Genomic DNA, 20,005 nt, shown 5'->3' with positions numbered 1-20,005 from the left:
AATTTCTTTAAAACATTTAAGAGCTTGTACAGGTATAGGAACCATTATCCAGAATGCTTGGGACCAAGGGTATTCCGGATAAGGGGTCTTTCCGTAATTTGGATCTCCATACCTTAAGTTTACTAAAAAAACAATAAAACTAAAAAATCAATAAAATATTAATCAAACCCAATAGGATTGTTTTGCATCCAATAATTTATATCTTAGTTGAGATCAATTACAAGGTGCTGTTTTATTATTAAAGAGAAAAAGGAAATCCGTTTTAAAATTCTAAATTATTTTATTAAAATGGAGTCTATGGGAGACAGGCTTTCCGTAATTTGGAGCTTTCTGGATAAGGGATCCCATACCTGTACCTTAAATTTAAGCCCTCCATAATGCGGCTCAATCCAAAATAACGGCATAGTTTACCAGATCAATAAAAAGTGATTTTTTTTTTTTAGAAAATAGGGATATACCGTATTATTCTGTAACTTTTATTACATTTTTCTCTTAAGATTCTAAATTTTATTATAAACATCAGTGCTATTCTAACATTACCATTGTAAAAAATAATTTAATTGGATTTGGTTAGTAGCTTTGTTAAGAGAAACCATGTTTGCAGGTCAATAAGTAGTAAAGTTATAAAAGTAGTAAATTATTTTTTGCACTGGACCATTTTGTTGAAGTGTTATTAAGAAAGTGAATAGCAGTAAACAGAAATGCTTTGGTTTCTTGCTTTATGTGACGCTTTAAAGGGGACCCGTGCTTAAAAATTGTATCACAGCAGGGCCCCCTTTAAAGCGTTACCGGCTCATTGGTGGTCAGCGGTTAATTTCATTGGTTGCGCCCCGTGCGTACGCGTGACGTCAGCACGCACGGGGCGCAACCTAAGCAGCCGGAGGAAGCAGCAGGCGAGCGGGAGGGGTGGTGGATGAAGCCGTTACCTTTAAAGCCGGATGAAGCAGCCGGACGCAGCAGGCGAGCGGAAGGGGTGGTGGAGGACGCTGGGGGGGCCATTCGATCATCTGGGCCTTGCAAGCAAGTACCCGGCATATAATACGACCCCCCGACTTTGGCACGGATTTTTCAGGGTTAAAAAGTCGTCTTATACGCCGGAAAATACGGTACCTCTTAATATGATATTATATTCTAATATTTCTAATATAGTAGTTTTATGATATAGCAACCATGGCTGAAAGATAAATATTAAGTGTTGATTGTTCCCCAACACTGTTAAATTATTTATATAACCCACATCAAATAAAATTGCAGTTGAAAGTAAATTAGAGAAGCCAAAATTAAGTTGGAAAATTGCATGTTACAGCTGCAATTCTGCAATAGTGCTAAATTGTCACTGGCGCCAGTGTCATTAATGAATTAGGCATTTATAGTTTGTATGTTGTTTAGCTAATTGTGTATTACTTATTAGTGCAGGTGGTATATGCACCAGTCCCCAACCCTTGCAATCATTATGAAAGGACATTACAAACACACAAACACCTACTAATTAATTGTTTTACTTAATCTAGTAGGTTCAGGATATGTTATTACGATATCAAAATATGAAATATAATAGTCAATAGTTAGTCTGTTGTTTTTAAGTTTAAAGGATGAGCCTAAAATGACATCACTTAGACGAATTACGTCTTACAAGGTAATTCTAGTAGATTTGAACCAGCCTACAACCTACCATCCCCCTAAATATATCTTCTCTCTATATATAAGGTAAATGTCAGGTTGAATGAAGTCAGAGAGTAATGATATCCTCATGGGAAAACATTCTTCCCTTGTCCATTACTCTCTACAGGAAATATATAAATATCTGTGTGGCACTACTGTTAACAAAACCATGGAATGTTAACTGGCTCTGAAGTCTTGAATTTTCAGTTCCTCAATACAAATGCAAATATTAATGGAGCAAGGGAGTTAATACTAGAATGCAATATTATATGCATGTTATTTTATCTAGAAATACTGATTTAATAGATAATTCTGTTATGTTATACAATAGAACAAGCTAAAAGGGTTGAGGAGACCGCCTCATACGCATGCTATTATCCTGGCTTATGCTTCAAAAACCCAGTGGGTAAGCTTTAGCCGATAGGATAAACCCATGTAAATGGGACTTTTCTAAGAGCCTTAAGGAATTTGTTCCCAGAATCCCACTTATATGCATACGTATGAGGCGGTCTCCTCAACCGTTTTAGCTTGTTCCTGAATCCCCACTCCTGGTTCTACCTAAGCTGATCAGAAAACCCTGCACTACACTGATGAGCCCCAAGAAGGGCGAAACCGGTCTGTAGTTGGGAATCTGATCAGCTATTATCCTGGCTTCTGCTTCAAAAACCCAGTGGGTAAGCTTTAGCCGATAGGATAAACCAATGTAAATGGGACTTTTCTAAGAGCCTTAAGGAACCCGTTATACAATAGACAGGACCGCCATTTACAGCCTATACTAGCATGGTCTTTCCCAAATTAGTTTATCTTTCCATAAATTATAGCACATATATACTGTATCTATGAATATGCAGACATTTTCGAGGAAGTCTGTTTCTGATATCTCTCAAAACTTTAAAGAACATTATGTTTGGTAATTGTTAAATAATTTTATAAAATATGCTCCCATATAAAAAATGCTGATGATTGTAAGTAATAGAGCATAGACCATTGCTTTGTACAAATGCGTTGCTGAATAAACTCATTGCTCAAAAAAACAACTACACTATTTATCTGAGGTTAATTTTCAAACTCTCTCATGCTCCTTTTTTCAGGTTAGGATCTAAATTTCATTCGATATTGCTAACCAGACTGAAATGCAGAAACCCCTCTACACTTGATCCTATCAGGGCACACATGCACATGCACCTGGTAATTCAGCACTATGATCACTTTCAGTCAACATCACAGGGTCACTGCTTTTGGCAAAGAAAAGTTAACCAGTTTTTTCTTTTACATGTTGTTTAAAAAAGTGTGATTATTTTTTTATTTGTTTTTTCCACCGTGCCTTGGTTAACCAGTCACATTTTGGAAATTTAGGAATATGCAATAAGCAGTATTATCCCAACAACATGAAAACTGAAAATAATTTTTTGACTGTTTGTCCATATGCATAATATTAGTCACAAATAAAAGGTACTTTATTACTAGGCATTTAACCTAGCAGCAATTCAACTTTGCCACCTTTGTTTGTAAAAGTACAGAAACTGTTTGTGGAACCTCTTGCCCTTTGGATTGGACTAAGTAATGGCTGTAAAAAATGTGGACACCAGTTATATTAATTATTAAAGGTGCTAGTATTTAGCACTTCTAAAACCATTATTTTACACAAATGAGAAGCAAAGTGTAATGTGATTTTTTTTTGTTAATCAAGTTCAGGCATGATTAAAGAGTACACCCATTCTTTAGCCTCTGCGTTCACACCAGCCACCTACCTTGCCTGGATAAGGAAGCATTGCCTCTACCCCAGGTGCAGGCAGACATGTGGGATGTTGGCTGTTGGGATGTTGGATGTTGGCAAAATATCACTGCATATTTTTTCCTGTATGCAGGCGAAAAAAATGCTTTAGGGTGCAGGTAAGGTAGGAGGCTGGTGCCAGCGTAGGGGCTAATTCTTGGCCTGCGTTTTTCTGCAGGCCGAGAATGACCACCATTGGCACTAGCCTTAAGGGCTCATCCCAAAAAAGGTTTGATAAACCCATCTTAGTGAATAGAACACAATTTAGAGACATAAGAAAGTTTTAATCCATTTATAAAGACAGCAGTGAGCCCTGGTTGCCAGCTTCAGACCTCTTTTGTTAACATTGGCTAAAATCTGCAAGCAAGTCTTGCATAAAATGTATTTCTCTATAATGTGGGTATTTTCTCTAAAAGGCTTACCACATACAGTATATATACTAAATAAAATTCATGACTGCTTAGAGATTCATTTAGATTCACTTAACATGGCCATGGCAGGATAAATCTAGTGGATTCTGCATCAGAACTGATTAATAACCAGGCCTGCAGCATCAGCTTCTATGATGATTTTCATTGAACATCCAAGTTTATGTTCTCAGCAGCAGCCAAGAGCACACTGAGCTTATGCAATGTCATTGACATTCAAAAATGGCCTAACAAAATCAGAAAATACTCTGTGGACAACTTTAAAGGCATGGATATGGTTCTAAACCTCTGGGCAGTTACAATATGTTCAATATACAGTATTTCTAGTTATATTCTTTTTAAAGCTTTTGTTGTCTTTTATTGACTGTCCCATGGCTTACAGATCTATCTATAATTTTTTTAAAGAGCAATTTATTCACTTTTTATTCTATTTTATGTTGTATATGCATCTTAGTTGTCAAGCTGCTAATACATTTGTCTGTACAGTACCTCAGGTGTTGTCATATAATAGCAAAATGTGTAAAGAATATTATTTTGTATTGCATGAAAACACTTGGTAAAGGCACAACTATTAGCATATCATAAGCTTCCTAATCACTGGAACACATCATGAAATATAGAGCGAAACTGCAAATATATCCAGGCAGTCCATATTTAAGTTGGTATGGGGCTGCTTAAATATTTGCAACTCAATGGGGCATAAAAAACACTGTTCTTGCAGTTAAACTGATGCCTATGGCTTTTAAATGTGTCTTTTAGTGTCACTTTATCAAAGGAATCTGAAATAGTAATGCATTGATTTCATTCACAAAGCCGGAAATCTGATAGACAGTGAGTTACATTCATTTGCATGCCTGTCACAGGATAATCATCCTTCCTGGAGGAGAAAATTGTGTTGTAGTAAAATATTATTTTGAGGACATATCTTCTGTGTCCTTTAGCAACAAATAATGAAAACCTGCAGGTTATTGAAGGGCATCACTATATGTACCTCTTTTTAAAAACTTTAAAATTTTAAAAATACTGTGGCGTCCATTACTCGGAAAGGTATCTACTACATAATCATTATTTACAGCAGGGAAACCCTAAGCAATCACCAAAACATCTTTGTAAGTGTGTACAAATTAACGTTTTCATATGTATGCCAATGAAATGCTTGTACATTATTGCCAACCCTATAGTTAGAGCAGACTTTATTTGCAGGATAAAATGTTAATTTGTGTGAGCTGCTCATACTATAAGCACATATGTGTGCACATAGACATACACAGGGCCCTATATTTGTTTTGAGATTTTTGGGACAACTTTATAAAGGAACAACTGTGGACGAAGCTGTACACTCCTTGGTCATGATGCCATTGCACTATTATGAGTTGCAATGTAGACAACCAGCTTGAAGCAGAAATAGCCACTACCAGACAGTGTCACAAGTGGACTATATAGATATAGAGAATGTAACAGAACTTTGGGGGCTCTGAATGTGTAACCAAATAATATATAAATACAAAATAACATTAAGGAAACAAATTAAAGATAATGTATATAAGATTCTTCCTTAAGCACCGTTAGTCTCAACAAATACCTTATCTGTGTTGCAGTAATGAGTGTTGATATAAATAGTTGTTACCGTTCAGGCTGGTTTAATTTACATAAGGGGTTTTAATGAGATTCGGAAACCATTTTTATTTGCTTATATCTACTCTTATTTATCATTAGCATCCAGCCTGTATTCAAATGTATCTACTTTTAATGATCATGGTGAGAGCGGTGCAAATTATTTGCAGCATAGGAGGGAAGGCTAAATATGTTCTAAGTACACTTGCATCAGACTTCCTAATGATTATTGGAATTTGTATCCTGTTTGAAACAAATGACCTCTAATTAGTTATTTCATGGCAACATTAAGCAGAATTTAAAAAAAAATGTAAAGTCTGTTGGTAATTTTGTTTGTCAGTGTGCAGCTGTGGATCCAAATTCTGCACATTAAAAAAATTAGAATATTTATATATTCATTGCAAAAAAATGCAGTTTTCTGTTAACTTTCATTTTCAGTCTCACTTAGCTGATCCAGAGTGTAAAAATAGAGTATTATTTCTACCTGTTTCCTTTCCAGGCTGTCTATCACTTTCTCTCCTGCTGGGCACAAGAACCAAAAATGTCTGCTTGAATGATTACATAAAGCATTTTTAAGTACAACTGACCATGGTCAAATTATATTTCCTTTTTGAAAGTTATTTTTTTTTATTCATGTAAACTTAGCATCCATTCTGGGTCTTTAGAGGATAGGTTTTGAGTCTTCTTCTTTTTGATTTTATCATTTGTACTGGAGTGGGTGATTATCTGGGTGGCAGAAATCCAGAACCTAGGTTAAATATATTTCTACAATGTCCATATCAGGATTTTTTTTTGTAATGAATTTAATGTATCATATCTTATGGAGGTATAAATGACTATGCAGTTGTTTTGCTCTTTCTAGCCAGTCCAATAGCTCTTGGTCCAATATACTCTGAACTTGTAGGTATATGGCTTGACTTTTCCTTGGACAACTTCAATTGACTTCTATAGAAACTTGCAAACTTTTAGATGGCGATTGAGTTTTCAAATTTTTTGCACTTAATAAATACCAGACTTTCGAATTGAAGTTTTTTTTAGAGCAAATTGTGAAAAGAAATCAAACTCAAATGTTGATAAATCTCACCCAGTATAGCACAGTCTGCTTCAGTATGGGAGGTCAGTAGCCCTTAGGACAATACAGGAACATAAAAATTGGGTCCATCAAAATATTATGTTTCGAAAACCAGTCTATTTGCATGACACCAAGCTAGCAAATTTATTCCAGGGCTGAGAGTAACATCTTGGAAATACTAGACCATGAAGCATGATTAGTGATGAGCGAATCTGTTCCGTTTCGCCGAAAAATTTGCGAATCTTTCAAAAGATCTGCAAAACCGCGAAAAATTCGCGAAACGGCAAAAATGTTGCGCGGCAAGAAAAATTGTTGCGGCTATTATTTTGTCGTGCGGATATTATTTCTTCGCCCGCGGCTTTTTTTTTCGTCGCACGGCTATTCTTTTGTCGCCAGCGGCTATTATTTCGGCGCACGGCAATTCTTTTGACGCCCGCGACTATTCTTTTTTGACGCCGGCGACAATTTTTGGATGTGCGGCAAATATTTCCATCAGTTTCGCGAAACAATCCGCCAATGGCTAAACGTGGAAATTCGCCACGAATCCATGGCTGGCGAAACATTTCGCCCATCACTAAGCATGATAACCCAGTAAAATAGGTATCCAACTTAAGGTTTACTGCTTGATAAAACATTCTATCCCCTTATGAAACTTATTAAATACAATCATTGCAAATACAAATTTGACTATGAACAATGGTAAACCACTAAGCTGTTATCCAAAGCGCCTAAAAAGCACTGACTCATTCTCACAAGGAGCAAGTAAATACTGAAACCATAGCCATCCTAGAACTACTAAGGCCTTAGAAAGCTTATGATCAACCAAGGTCTCCAACAATGTATTTTGTGGGCCTACCTTAATATCAATTTTTTCAGTGTAGGGAACTAGTTTACTAGGATGGAGTGTATAGTCCAACCACTTCTAACCTAGAAATATTTTGCCTATTCTTTTTCTTTTACCACTGACCTAGTTGAATTGCCAACAGTTGTTTTTGACAGACATCTGTTTATATTTGATTATGCTGAAGAGAAGTTGGCCTGCTTGCTGGAAATGCTTACGGTTTGCAATGTGGCAACAATTTGAAAGTCTGAGGTGAATGACACTTCTTAGCAGTGTTAATATAATTATAAATATAACATCATGTTTCCTTATCTTAAAGATAAATAATAAGCACACTATGGTCTCCATGTTGCAAAGTTTGCAGGGTTTTTCCTCTCTGTTATTAGGTGTTTCTAGCTCCTCCAGAAAATGATGCTTTATTACATCAATATTAATATATAATATAAAATTAATTATACTTGTCCACTGTTTCTTCTATATTAATCTTTAGCTTCTCTCAATAACTTCTTGTAAATCATTGTCTTGTTTTATAATCCCTTGCAATATATCAGTTTAACCTTCTGAGTGTGGCCTACTCTGGTAATAACAGATAAAAGGCAAGACAAAGTATTCTCATAAAAGCTCATTTACTAATTGCAGGGCTCATTTACTAAGTGCAGTGATGCAATGTGCAAAAAACAGTCACAAACCATCATGTTTCTGCACTTGTGCACATTGACCTACACTTTGCACTTCGTTCTGGAGTAGAAAGACCTTTACATAGGGTGCAAAGATCTGTGCTTCTCCTATGAGTACAGAGGGGAGGACTAGGAAGCGTATGAGCATCCTGACTCCTATCTCCTAATCTTGTAAAAGAGAGAAAATGTAAATTGTCAGTCACATGCAACCACAATTAACCAAAGACAATTAACTGATTGTCTGCTGATCTTAAAGTCTACTGTGAGGAAACTATAAGGGACATAAATTTACATTTTTGTTTTACTCTTTAATCTGTGCATTGCCATGTGTCGCCTCGAGCTGACATTGTCAAAGCAGATAAGGGGTTAAACATACATATACACAGATTTGCTTTATTTATGGTATAGTTGCAGTTGTCAGTGTGTTTTTAATATTGCCACACAACTTGTTTGTCAGTCTTTTCATAAAACTAGGCTTTTATGTAATAGATTCCTTGTGCTTCCTGGTAAGAAAACACCAGGGATGTAATAACAATACAGGGAAATATTTTGCACATTTAACTGTGTAGATATATGTTTTATGTATTCATTAACAGATTTAGACTGCATATAAACATTCCTTATTGAGTTCATGTCCCATGTGCTGTACTGTACAGCCTTTTATTGATGATTCAGGAACATCAAATTATTAACTGTTAGTCACTTGGGTAAGTGTTGCATTTGTTATATATGACATCTGTTGCCTTTTAAATGCCTGTTTATAGAGCAGCCCTTACCATTTATAGCTTTCTAATACAGTCAGTAGAAATGGCAGGGTTTGTATATATATATTTAGTGAAATTTAATGTTGCATGCTGTTAATTCTGGATATCTTTACATCTAATTTTAAAGCATAAACCTAAGAAATAAAAATGGCACCAATGACGATTTGTTATCAGTATTACATTTCCAGAGAATTCTAATCAAACATAACCAAAGTAAAACAGGCCCTTTGGTTATTAAAGTTAAATGTAGATTTTAACATTAATAAGGTGTTACAAAAACTATGAAACATATTTTACAACTTGCAGTCTTGCCAACCCCATTTTATTGCTTTAAACTTCATTCAGAGTTCTGTAAATAGAAATGTTAAGATACCCCTGAGAAAGTAGTTCACTGGAAATTCTGTGGTTAACTGTGCTGTTATCAAATGTTACCTTTACAAAACCCATAACTCAAATATTAGTTTTCAAAGTTTTCCTATAAAAGCTATGCTACAATTTTCTAAATGTTGTTGCTATATGAAGTTTACTCAATATGTGTTTTCTAATAACATAATGCACAAAAGCTATGAATATGCTGTAAAAATATCTCCTTGATCAGTTCTAAGTGATGTCATCAGTGATGTCAGCTATAATTAATGATGTATATTGTGTAGAATGACTTGCTGAAACATGTGTATTATAAAAAGTTCTGTCCTTCCATTTGTAAAAAGTCAAGGTATTAATAGTCACCCCTGACCTTGGCCTTCTGGCACGTGCCTTTATATAGTTATAGAGCCAGCGACGTAACTATAGAGGAAACTTTCTCTATAGTATAGAAATCCCCCCTCCCCAGCTGCTCTTCTACCTTAGAGTGGGAGGGAAGCAGGGGACGCAAACGGGCAGGAGCTCAGGAGATGAGGGAGAGGGTATTCTGAGTGGGCTGGGCCCCTCCTAAGATTTTTGGGGGAGAGGGCGCTGCATAGTTACGTGTCTGCATGGAGACTTATAATATGCTTATATATTACAATAGGAGGTACATTAATTTCTATTCTAGAACATGACAAGGACAAAAAAATCCCACAAATATTTTACAAAATGCAGTAATATGTTTGACTGCTTTATAGAACATACCCTTATATGTAAAAAAAGGCACTAAGTTTGCCCAGGAGCAGTAACCAATAGCAACCAATAAAAAATAATTATGTTCAGAAATGCTCAGTAAGTAAAACATCTCAATATGCTATAAAGTGTCAGACATAAATGTGGGTTGGTAAGTCATTTTCTTTAAAATATTGTTTAGGCAATGATATTGTAAACTTTTACAGCGTAATTGGGAACCTTGATCTTATAAAAAAAAGACTTTGCGATGAAAATGAAAAGGCTAGAATCATGCAGCAATGTGGTGCCATTACTAGATTTTTGATAGAACAGTAACTTAGCCTATGTGGTTTTCTCTGTATAAGCACACAAGTCAATGACATACAGTATATCCTCAGGTATTGCATCCTTCCATAGGGAGATTATTCTGTATGGAACCTAGAACTGCATGTTGAATTTCCTTTGGTCTGTTGAAGCTCTGCTACTTGAAAATGTAGAAGTGGGCAGAAAGTTTGGTTAAGTTATAGTTATACAGTTATATATACTTAATGTTTATGGTGATTTGGCTTAGAGGAAACAGTATACTGTAAGTAAAATCATGATGGCTTAAAAATGTGTTCATGTGGTTGTTCCAACACTATGGAGCTGGCCCCCCAGGGGAGCATGGAGCAGTTTTGGGGGTTGGCCCAGACTGAATGTTAGTTTGGAAAGATTTGTAGAGAATACTTCTTTGGTCTTCTAAATACCCCTGAACAGCCAGCTAAAAGGTCAGTTTGGGTTAGATCTGCCTTCCTAGATATTCTTGGAACTATGGCTAAATGGTTGCCACACCAATAATTTGCCTTTTTTATGTAAATGATTTTTTTACATGTAAGTTCATGGATTTTAATGATTGCATTTAAATTTAACTGCAAATAAGTTCTTGGTCTTCTAGAAGTATCCCCAGTTTCACACATTATCTATTATACCTTACGCCACTATCTGACCAACAAAACAGCTTTTTAGGGATACCCAAAGTCAATATCTGCACAAACAAAATCAGCTTTTTGGTATTGAAAGGGGACAACAATGTAAGCTACCAAAAGTTTCAAAACAGAATACTGATATGAAACTCACATTTATAAAGAGTTAAAGAATTTAAAGTTTATTAATGCAGTAACTGAAACATAGATTTTCATAGATTGAGACAGAGATTTTTGGTATATCATCTATATTTTAAATAAGGGCAAATATTATCTATGTGCTACAACCAAAATACAATGATGAGCAGGTTTCTCAGATTTACAGTTGAGCCTTGCATAGTTACATAGCTAATTTGGGTTAGAAAAGACAAGAGCCCATCAAGTTCAACCCCTCAAAACAAACCCTAGGACACATATATCACGCACATAAACAGACCTATCTATATACTTACATATATAAACTGCATACCTAAATAGTATACACATATACTAAATTAACTGTAGATTCAAAGATAACTATAGCCATGGATATTATGCTTGTTCAAGAAGCCATGCAAGATAAATAGACAATGCTTTTAAAAAAATTGTTGAACATTCTAAATGTTTCCCTAACAAGATGTAGATGCTTTAAAGCCTAGGATGTATAACTGTGTATATAATAGACCATGCTGTCAAAACCCATTCTACTTCTTCTCTGTAAGTAAGCAAATATTCAGTAGACTTTATAAACAAATTGATGTGGATTTTGTGTTAATGAAGAATCAGTTGCAGAATTCAAGACTTTTAAATATTTTCCCTTTTCAGATTCACATTTCAATATTATTTTCTGGAAAGATTATAGATTTGCAGTCCATGATGCATGGGAAATCAGACATGCATATTTAGAATAGCTCTCTTGCTGGTCAATGATGGTTTTGAAATGAGAAATATGGCAACCAAAAACCTAATAAAATGTTTTGAAATGACTAAAATTCACCCCTTGTCAAACATTGTTTCACCAACAAATTAATAATACTGCATGTTGTACTCAAAACGTAGTGCTTAGTCTATTCTGAAGGCTTGCTTATGAAATTTATACAGTGATTGGGAGAATTTCCAAGTACTTATTTGTCCAGCCTAAATTACATATTGCAGCCATGTGTATTTATGTTTTCATTATGTAGAACACATCCAGCCACTGCTGTCAAGCATGCCAAGCCAAAACAACACAACTTCACCAACTGTGGGTAGTGCTGGGCGTGTTTTAGTGAACTGTGGAGAAATGATGTACCTAATATTGGATCCAGGAAAATAAAATATTTAGAATTTATTCCTCCATTTGTTACTAAATAATGTACAGTGCAGTGAAGCTCAAAGTATTTTGGACAGATGGCTTGGAATTAAGGCAAATTAAGCAAACCGCAATGAAAGTACTGTAGAACAAAAAATATTAACATGAATTTAATCTAAAAGGGAATAAACCTTGTGATTGAGGCTTAACACAGTTAATTAAAATGGAAAATGAATAATATTAGTAAACATCACCTATCAGGTAATGAGAAGAGCAGCAAGACAAGATCCTTCAGTACATTGCCCACCATTATTTTAGTCAATTCAGTTCAAGTGAATAGTTGTATTATGGTTAAATGAAATGTAAAAAATGTTAGAAAATGTTATGAAAATTTAAAAAAAACTACAGTCTACTGCTGTATTAAAGGTCATATCGTATTACTCAGTTTAAATGGTGGAGGCATTATTTTTACTTTGTTGCATTTGCAACAGTACTGTATTTTCAAATACTCAAAAATGGATAGTATACAGTGGTGTGAAAAACTATTTGCCCCCTTCCTGATTTCTTATTCTTTTGCATGTTTGTCACACTTAAATGTTTCTGCTCATCAAAAACCGTTAACTATTAGTCAAAGATAACATAATTGAACACAAAATGCAGTTTTTAAATGAAGGTTTACGTTATTAAGGGAGAAAAAAAACTCCAAATCTACATGGCCCTGTGTGAAAAAGTGATTGCCCCCCTTGTTAAAAAATAACTTAACTGTGGTTTATCAATTTCAATTTTCAATTTCAATATCAATTTCTGTAGTCACCCCCAGGCCTGATTACTGCCACACCTGTTTCAATCAAGAAATCACTTAAATAGGAGCTACCTGACACAGAGAAGTAGACCAAAAGCACCTCAAAAGCTAGACATCATGCCAAGATCCAAAGAAATTCAGGAACAAATGAGAACAAAAGTAATTGAGATCTATCAGTCTGGTAAAGGTTATAAAGCCATTTCTAAAGCTTTGGGACTCCAGCGAACCACAGTGAGAGCCATTATCCACAAATGGCAAAAACATGGAACAGTGGGGAACCTTCCCAGGAGTGGCCGGCCGACCAAAATTACCCCAAGAGCGCAGAGACAACTCATCCGAGAGGCCACAAAAGACCCCAGGACAACATCTAAAGAACTGCAGGCCTCACTTGCCTCAATTAAGGTCAGTGTTCACGACTCCACCATAAGAAAGAGACTGGGCAAAAACGGCCTGCATGGCAGATTTCCAAGGCGCAAACTACTTTTAAGCAAAAAGAACATTATGGCTCGTCTCAATTTTGCTAAAAAACATCTCAATGATTGCCAAGACTTTTTGGAAAATACCTTGTGGACCGACGAGACAAAAGTTGAACTTTTTGGAAGGTGCGTGTCCTGTTACATCTGGCGTAAAAGTAACACAGCATTTCAGAAAAAGAACATCATACCAACAGTAAAATATGGTGGTGGTAGTGTGATGGTCTGGGGTTGTTTTGCTGCTTCAGGACCTGGAAGGCTTGCTGTGATAGATGGAACCATGAATTCTACGGTCTACCAAAAAATCCTGAAGGAGAATGTCCGGCCATCTGTTCGTCAACTCAAGCTGAAGCGATCTTGGGTGCTGCAGCAGGACAATGACCCAAAACAAACCAGCAAATCCACCTCTGAATGGCTGAAGAAAAACAAAATGAAGACTTTGGAGTGGCCTAGTCAAAGTCCTGACCTGAATCCTATTGAAATGTTGTGGCATGACCTTAAAAAGGTGGTTCATGCTAGAAAACCCTCAAATAAAGCTGAATTACAACAATTCTGCAAAGATGAGTGGGCCAAAATTCCTCCAGAGCGCTGTAAAAGACTCGTTGCAAGTTATCACAAATGCTTGATTGCAGTTATTGCTGCTAAGGGTGGCCCAACCAGTTATTAGGTTCAGGGGGCAATTACTTTTTCACACAGGGCCATGTAGGTTTGGATTTTTTTTCTCCCTAAATAATAAAAACCCTAATTTAAAAACTGCATTTTGTGTTTACTTGTGTTATCTTTGACTAATAGTTAAATGTGTTTGATGATCAGAAACATTTTGTGTGACAAACATGCAAAAGAATAAGAAATCAGGAAGGGGGCAAATAGTTTTTCACACCACTGTATACAGTCACTAAAGTACTGTGCTCAGTATCAGTTGTGGCTGCTGCTGAATCACCTGTTGGTAAATACTGCAACTAACATTTGTGGCTGAGTTTCAAGTTATTATTATGACCAGTTAGAGATCCTATCACTGCAAGATTTTGAGCCTTAAGGGCAATAGCACATGGGTGAAAGCCAGCCTTTGTTCTGCCTATTTACATGGTCCCATCAAGTATCAACCAGGGGCAATTTTGTTGCCTGTCCACTGTTCATGGTGATAGGTGATAAGTACTAATGTAGGGATACCAAACCTGTATCATTAGGAAGGATACTACAACGGGTAGTGGGCTTTTTGATAGCTGCTTAATACTTTGTACATTCCTCCCAACATTTTAAAAATGGAAAGAGAGGTAAAAAGAAATGGTGCATGCATGCGGCGAATTTTTTTTTGACCACACCCATTCTCGAGACCACACCCCCTAAATACCACTCCATTTGACTAAATTTGGCAGGTTGTTTAAAGTTTGAACACATTTCTGGGGGTTTTGGGGTCTTGTTTTATGTGTTATTACAGATACGTGTAATAATGAAGGTGACGTTGCCCTTTAAGCTGTGTGTCTCAGTTCCCCCAAGAGACCTGTTTAGCTTATTAGTTACAATTGTATGTTAGTGCTGGTGTAGCTTGTTAACTTTCTGGGCTCTCTGCCAAAAGCTCACTTATTTAATTAAATGTGAGAAACGATGTTTCTAAGTGCAGGTGACACTTGTTAAGATTTCTGGGCTCTCTGCCAAAAGCTACTTTTTAAATTAAATTTGTATTTATTTGAGCGTTGAGTGCAGGAGATCAAAGGGAAATGAGGGACTTTTCAGTAAGAATCTGGGACTGCGGGTTGAGCTGGCAAAAGAGAGACTGTCCCATGAAAATTTGTATGTTTGTATATCTATTCAACACAACAGGTGCCCTGGGCATGTAATTGTTTATTGATCCACCAGTATGACCATTGGTTAGGCAGGTAGATTTGCTTGCACTTTCCAGCTTTAGCATTAAAAAATGCCCATCACTAGTAACAGTGCCTTTATAGAGAGACCCCCATTGTCAAATAAAAGGTCTCATTTAATTAGATGAGGAAATAATATTTCATGGTTATCTCACTGTTATCACTGTTAATTACAATAAAAAATAAACACTGATTCAATATATGACATTTCTACATTCAGATAAAAAAAGATGATGTTTAATACCAAAGTGTCATCACTTAGTTTATTCATCAATGAAAAATCCATATAGTACCAGTTGATTAATGGTAAAAAAAAGATCACATGGTAGCATATAGTAGATCACAATAAGTGGCTGATTTATTAAAATGTGACATTAGAGCTCATTTTTTTAAAGAACAATTTGCCCTCTTTCTAGTCATTCCTACGGGATTTTTAGGAGCATACTGTATTTATCAGTGGGTGAAAGTTAGGGTTCACCATTTGATAAAAATGTTTTCAAAATCCCATAATAATGAACAGAAGGTGGGTGGATTTTTCTGTAGTGAGCTCTAATCTCACATTTTGATAAATCTGCCCCTTAGTTTAAAAGTAAAGCAATAACAAAATAATGATAAAGTTGTTGCCAAAAATGAAGCCACCTAAACCCATTTAGATTGCACTGTCTGAGTAAGGAAGGAGCCAAATGACTCATGGTTCTGGAATCTTTCTTAGACGAAAACAAAAACTTGTTTTTATTTCATGGAGCTGGCATATTTCCCCATGTCACATTTAGGTCTTCGCTCTGGCAAGCATGCAGATACATCAAGATTGGAAGGTACATCGCTGCACTTTCAGATGTGTTCCACTTAGAATTTACTTCAGTTATATCCTCAAGTTATAGTTACACAGTATCTTCCATCCATGCCGATCCAGTTGCATCTACCAGCCTTTGCTAAAATGGAGCTACTGGGGTACATTAGGGGTTGAGAAAAAGTTTTAGCAAATATGCTAAAAATGCTAAAATTCTCAAGTTTTAAAGGCAATGCTTGCTTTAACATCACCAAGAAAAAAATGACAACCAAGGATTCATTTTAAAAGTTTACATGTTTTTAACAAAGACCCCAAACACTTGTGGCAAAACCAGGATATTATAGCATGTCAACAGCAAAATGTAAAGACACTGGCATGCAGTTTTAAAAATAGGCTTTATTTAAAAAAAAAAAACAGAAGAATCAGTGGCGTCCGTTTACTAAAGGGTGTTACAATTAGTCGCACAATTTATAGACAAAATTAACGCCAAATATGTTAACACTAGTTTCCTAAATGGCAACAAATATGAATTTGCGATTTTTCTGGCGCAAAATATGTGACCATCAGTTATCCATTTGTCGGAGAGTATGCTATGTACTAATTAACGGGATGTTTACTATTGAGCGAAATGATCTAAAGACTAAATAGTCACCAAAATATATTGCAAAAAATAAACGCCACCTATGGAGTGGCATTAAAATATTTTATTGCTAGAAAATTGTCAAGGGGACAGGAAGTATCCCATAAGGCACTATTTTTAACCCATCAGGACAGGAGAAAGAGAGAGAAACAATATTTTATTTGATATTTAATTGAGTGTAAGTTCACTCAATCAAGTTTATAAAGTTTTTAAGAAGCATTGATCTTTGTTTTTGATTTCTATTTTATTGGCAGGGTATAAAGTTCAGTAAAGTTGATCAAGTTTTGAAGAAGCATATCTGCCCATATATTTGTCTTTAAAATTTGCTATATTAAATGCCATAACACAAGACTATTTGACAGCAAAAATATTCGCAAACTTATGCTGTCACCAGAAAATTGGCAATGTAAATTGGTATGTTTGCGTAATTAACGCAAATGATTGCAGTGATTTCCACGTACATCGCTGTTTAGTAAACTTTGGCGGAAAGTCATTTTACAGCAGTGTAGTAAACGGACGCCTTAGTGGCATACGTTGTAGTGGCATGTTTGTGTATTAATGCCACTATTTTCTTGCTATAATCTAAAACCTTGTATTTTTTTATTTTTTGAAATACAACTGAAGAGCATACAAATATCTTTTTATAGATAAGACTTTTTCTTAGGTTTAACAGGGGACAACCAAAAAAACAGAGGCAGAGCAGAAGAAATTCAGTTAACAAGATATTTTGTATAGAACAATATACAAATGTAGCATACATAAGAATTATTGCATTGTGTCCTTTCCCAATTCTTGTATGAACCCTCTTCTAATACATTTTTGATGTCACAAAAATGTGCAATAATTTGCTATAATATTAAATTGAGAGCAATAAAAATACAAAGGATTCTGAAAAGACACCACAGGGGAGAAGAGAATCCTGAGTTGAAGCACAACAAATGCTTCTGACCTTAACAAGTTACCTCATCTCTTGTGTCTTGTATCAATAAATTAGAGTGTTCTGTTCTATTTGTCAACAGCACTGCATCCAATTGCTGGGCTATCCAATCATTTCAACCTCACCTAGGAATAGAGCTTTCATTTGCAATTAAGTGAAAGCCGAGCTGTGGAAAATTGAACTCCCTTGTTGATGGAATGCATGAAAGGGGTTAATCTTATAAAGCTATACTGCAGTGATCAAAAATACTATAGTGTTTTCAGAGGTGTTTTCTGGAGTCATACATTTTAGCTGTGTAACCCTTCTATTGTTTTTTTTTACAATGATTTGTCTACCTGATATATCAAGTCAATAGTATATATTTCTAGTACTTCTACTTTGCCTTGTCTGTAAAAGAAGTCTTCTTTAGTGTTTACTATAGTTCCCAATGTTACCATTATTACAGTGCTCTATAGAGAACCATGAAGTAGGCGGAAAGGGATAGATTGGATTGGTGGCAAGTGAGTTTTTTTTGGGGGGAGCAGGATGTGCAGACAAGCAGGTGTCCTTGCCTTACCTTGGGTTTCAGTACCTCTAACCCTAGTTCTGTCATAGGTATTGTCTAATTTCTAGCAAACATGAAAATAATAATAACAGTAAAATAGTGCCAAACAAAAACATTAGTAAATAGCAGTGCTTGCTTGTTGGGCTAAAGACATGGATGGTAAGCAGAACATTAGAACATTTAAATGTGCATAGTATTAGGGTAGGAGGCTTAATTTGGTAGTAAATCTAGTTTTTGAATTCTAACATAATTACCTGGTTTGGGGGCACTGAGAGCAACATCCAAGGGGTTGGTAAGCAATATGTTGCTCACGAGCCACTGGTTGGGGATCACTACTCTAAATAATAGTACTTCAATACCCAGCATGCCATTATCAGCTAAACACCTATTCCTGTAGTAGAGACCACCTTTGTTTTTTTATGGAGAACAGACAATATATTACATATTATTATATATTTAGCTGTTTTTATAGATTTCTCTATATACTGTTATTTCTTAAAATACAAAATATAGTATTTATCTGCTATCACTGAGGAAACTAATATTTTAGATTTTTTTTAATTAACAACCACAGTCCCCAGTTTCCCTGTGCCTACCTTTTTCAGCAATCGACGGTGCCTGTGCCACAAGATCATAAGATGCAGTGCACTGAAATAATTAAATTTATCTCACTGATTTCTATGACCCTCCCGGAGCACAGTAGGGGGTAAAACAATACCTCATTAATGGGCAATACCTTATAATGAAATTTATAACAAATGCAAAGAAAGACCTATTTCATTAAAGGAGAAGGAAAGGCTAGTAAAGAGTTAATCTTAAGCTGCAGGCATACCTTCAGTTGTCTCAATAGTGCCCTAATGGCCCAGGCAGCAGCTGCAAGGGCAAACAAGGTTTTGAGCTGTATTAAAAGGGGTATAGATTCACGGGAGGAGGGGGTTATTCTTCCCCTTTACAGAGCGCTGGTAAGGCCCCATCTAGAATATGCTGTTCAGTTTTGGTCTCCAGTGCTCAAACGGGACATTATTGAGTTAGAGAGGGTCCTGAGAAGGGCAACTAAGCTGGTAAAGGGTATGGAAAGTCTCAGTTATGAAGAAAGACTGGCCAAGTTGGGTCTGTTTACACTGGAGAAGAGGCGCTTAAGAGGTGACATGATAACTATGTATAAATAAAGAAAGGGATCATATAATAACCTTTCTAATGTTTTATTTACCAGTAGGTCCTTCCAACGGACACGAGGTCACCCACTTCGTTTAGAAGAAGGGAGGTTCCATTTAAACATTCGGAAAGGATTTTTTACAGTGAAAGCTGTGAAGTTCTGGAATTCCCTCCCCGAATCAGTCGTGCTGGCTGATACATTATATAACTTTAAGAAGGGGCTGGATGGATTCTTAGCAAGTGAGGGAATACAGGGTTATGGGAGATAGCTCTTAGTACTAGTTGATCCAGGGACTGGTCCGATTGCCATCTTGGAGTCAGGAAGGAATTTTTTCCCCTCTGCGGCAAATTAGAGAGGCTTCAGATGGGGTTTTTTGCCTTCCTCTGGATCAACTAGTAGTTAGGCAGGTTATATATAGGCATTATGGTTGAACTTGATGGACGTATGTCTTTTTTCAACCCAACTTACTATGTTACTATGTAATGTCTCCCCATATTTCACCTGTTCAGAATATCTAAAGCTAAACAGGAATAAAAAACGCTGAGCTGTGTAAAGAAATGCCTCACTCCTGCACAGACACCCAGACCAAGTGAACATGCTCAGTTAGTTAGACTATGAGTCAGCTTCCTGCTGATTGGCTCAGATCCACATTCCTAAGGG

The sequence above is a fragment of the Xenopus tropicalis genome, chromosome 7, assembly GCF_000004195.4.
Source record: "Xenopus tropicalis strain Nigerian chromosome 7, UCB_Xtro_10.0, whole genome shotgun sequence".
NCBI classification, from domain to species: domain Eukaryota; kingdom Metazoa; phylum Chordata; class Amphibia; order Anura; family Pipidae; genus Xenopus; species Xenopus tropicalis.
This window is presented reverse-complemented; position numbering follows the sequence as displayed.